General features: G+C 49.3%; 1 pseudogene; it reads right to left on the reverse strand.

Annotated features, from left to right (window-relative positions):
• Positions 1 to 2298: 2298 nt before the first annotated feature.
• On the reverse strand, positions 2299 to 3069 carry LOC142847359 (huntingtin-interacting protein K pseudogene; annotated as a pseudogene).
• Between the last annotated feature and the right edge of the window lie 587 nt (positions 3070 to 3656).

Below are 3656 nucleotides of genomic sequence, written 5' to 3' on the forward strand. Positions count from 1 at the left end.
GGAGCACAGTCAGTCACCGGTGCTTACAGGAATGTGTTCTGAAAAGCGCATTGCAAGGGTAGAGGGGAGCTATAAAGGGGTGGGGAGGGATGAGTGGGATTGGGGTGCATGATGTGAAATTCACAATCAATAGAAAGTTAAAAAGGCAGAATATAAAACTCTGTGAGGCGTCTCCTGTAACACACACGTAAGCAAGAATGTTGTGTACCTTGAGCAACTTCGCGGAGATGCCAAGAGGAGACTTGTGGCTCAAGGACACATATTTTGTCTTTATTTTTTTAAAATATTTATTTATTTATTATGTATACAATATTCTGTCTGTGTGTATGCCTGCAGGCCAGAAGAGGGCACCGGACCTCGTTACAGATGGTTGTGAGCCACCATGTGGTTGCTGGGAATTGAACCCAGGACCTTTGGAAGAGCAGGCAATGCTCTTAACCTCTGAGCCATCTCTCTAGCCCTTGTCTTTATTTTTTAAACTCCTGAAATACAGTTCTGTCACTGTACAGTGAGAACCAGTTCAGACTTAGTGACACATTTCCAGGGACTTCTCAGGCAGTACCCTCTACTCTAGTGGCCCAGGACAGCCCCACATTTTATGGCCTAAGAACCCGCGAAGTGGGGCGCCCCCGCTTCAGAACTTCCGCTCACGCAAACTGGCCTTTCTCCACTCAGCAAACTCAGACCAAACAGTCTCCAAAAGCTACGCCAGGCATGGGGTGCTGTGATTGGCTGTGGTAGAGTATTGCTTTAGCTAGGCAAAGGGGTGTGGCATTTGTTTATGCTGAAGAATATTACTTTAAGTGTGTAAAGGTGTGTGACATTTGTTTATGCTGAAGAATATTACTTCAAGTGTGTAAAGGTGTGCGACATTTGTTTATGCTGAGGAATATTACTTTAAGTGTGCAAAGGTGTGCGACATTTGTTTATGCTGAGGAATATTACTTTAAGTGTGCAAAGGTGTGCGACATTTGTTTATGCTGAGGAATATTACTTTAAGTGTGCAAAGGTGTGCGACATTTGTTTATGCTGAGGAATATTACTTTAAGTGTGCAAAGGTGTGTGCCGTTTGTTTATGCCTCATTTGTTTAACAGTGTAAGGATGTGTTACACTTGTTTGTGCTGCATTTGCTTAATCTGTCTTTCACCTTGCCTGCCTAAGGCACCTGGTTAGTCTGTTAGCTGAACAGCCAATCGCTAGGCAGGAGAGAGGATAGGCGGGGCTGGCAGGCAGAGAGAACTGGAGGAGGAAGCTAGACTCAAGAGGAAAAGAGAGGGAAGACGGAAAGAAAAGAGAACGAGGAAACTCTCTGGCACAAGAAGCAGGAGGACGCCAGCCAGCCAGACGTGGAGAAGCAGTGAAAGTCAGAAGAAAGGTAATAAGCCCCGAGGCGAAAGGAAGATAAAAAGATCGAGGCTAATAGAAAAGAGCTAGCCAGGAATGTGCCTAAGCTAGGCTGAGCGTTCACAACTAATAAGAAGTCTCTGGTTCGTGGCCCCAAAGAAAAAGCCTCATACAGCTGGCCATTGCCCATGCCTGGGTTTCACCGGGAGGCCAGGCTCGTCTTTGCCCATTTCTAACACATGCTCGCCCTCTTCCTGCTGTGCTCTGTGGCCACTGTTGGGGACAAAAGCGTGGCCTCACTACTCAACAGGACAGAAGACAGACATCCAGGAAAATTTTCCACTGTAATTCATGCCTGTGATCAAGCCAAGCCGCACTTCATAGGAGAGCACCAACAGACTTCCCAGAGATGGGCAGGATGAAGGGGCTTCGGAACAGTGGGGCCAAGCAAGAGACATACGTGCCCATTCTCCGGCTTTCTGCTATGTGACTTTGCATGTTCCTAGCCACCCCACCATGCCTCTATCTCCCTCCCTCCCTTCCCCCTCTTTCCCTGTTGGGGATGACCCCAGGGCCATGTCCATGCCTCTATCTCCCTCCCTCCCCTCCCCCCCCTCTTTCCCTGCTGGGGATGACCCCAGGGCCATGTCCATGCCTCTATCTCCCTCCCTCCCTTCCCCCTCTTTCCCTGCTGGGGATGACCCCAGGGCCTTGTCCATGCCTCTATCTCCTTCCCTCCCCTCCCCTCCCCCTCTTTCCCTGCTGGGGATGACCCCAGGGCCTTGTCCATGCCTCTATCTCCTTCCCTCCCCTCCCCCTCTTTCCCTGCTGGGGATGACCCCAGGGCTGTGTCCTTGCTGTGCTCGCTACTGAGCTATTGGTAAGTACCCAAGCCTGACATCTGTATTTCTTTCTTTTTTTTTTTTTTAAGTGTAACAAAAATAGAGCCTGTATTTGAACATTAGGTACTTCTTTATACTGATTGTTCATATACTTTCATGAAGGTCCAACATAGAAACTGACAACAAAATCGAATATATAATACATTTGATCAGAGATAAAACTGAAAAGAAAATGAACAGAACAACAAAACATTTTATTTCAGTAATCAGTCCAGAAATGTCTGAAAATGCACATTGTCAGTTGGTTAGGACAATAAGAGCCTCCACAACATTGCCCATGTGTTCCCTCAAGCTCCTTTCTGCTGCTGCTCGAGAGATCTCCATCTCTGTCACTATCAACTCCAGATCTTCATTCTTGATCGTGACCTTTGCCAGTTCCTTTTCCCCCATGCTCCTGTTTTGCCTTTTGCTCCCTGGACCGTCTGTCTCCAAAGATGGACATAGCCGTCTCCAGACTTGAACTCTGATCTTCTCCTCTGCATAGTCAGTGACCCCCTCCAAGTCAGCAGCACCACTATCCTGCTTCCGTGGCTTCTCGGGAGGCCGCTCCAGGCCGCTGGTCTCAGTCTCTGATTCCAGCTCCACATCTCCCTCGGTCGCCATTTTGGTCTCCTTGCCTATCTGTATTTCTTTACACACCTTTCGACTTCCCTCCAAGCTCTCTCTGTATACACACAGTCCCCAGATCTACTGACTATAAACCATTCCCATTTTTACAAAAGGAGATCCTAGACTTCACTTTTAAGCCCCGGTACTCACTGTCTTGGAACAGAGTATCGGGCAGCTGGGGGGGGCCACAGGGGCTGAGGCTGGTGGCGGGATGCGAGGGCTCCCAGGGTGGGTGGCTATGAAATGATTACTGTGCCCTTGCACCCCTCCATGCTGCAGACTATAGGACCATAGGTATAGGATTGATGGTGGTGCACAGTCCCCCATCTTTCCTTCCAGAACGTTCTATGGGGCAATCCAACCCTTTTCTCCCTGATTCCCCAGCATCTGGCCCAGGGTGGGGCCCCACTGATTCACAGCGGAGAAGTGGTTCCTAGGCACCCCGTTCATTGTGGAAGCTAACAGTGGAGAGTCACTCCCCGGCTGGGCGATGGTGGGATTAGAACCTGGCTGGTGTCATTGTCCGAACGTGTCCAGCACACCATAGAGAGGCAGGTCATTTGCACAGGCATTTCCACCTTGACAGCTGTTCTTATAAAAATGAGAAGCCCCTATACGTGGGAATTTACCTAATGCTAATCTGGATAATTGGAAAACCCACCCGAAATACCCCACTCAGAAGGAAGCCCTGCTAACGCACAGGCTCAGCTCTGTGACTTTCCCTGTTGGCACTCAGGCAGTGACTGGCCTGGGGCCTTCGAGTGTGTGTGTGGGGAGGGGGAGGCAGAAAGGGTTCCTTC

Source organism: Microtus pennsylvanicus, chromosome 3, assembly GCF_037038515.1.
Source record: "Microtus pennsylvanicus isolate mMicPen1 chromosome 3, mMicPen1.hap1, whole genome shotgun sequence".
Lineage (NCBI taxonomy): Eukaryota > Metazoa > Chordata > Mammalia > Rodentia > Cricetidae > Microtus > Microtus pennsylvanicus.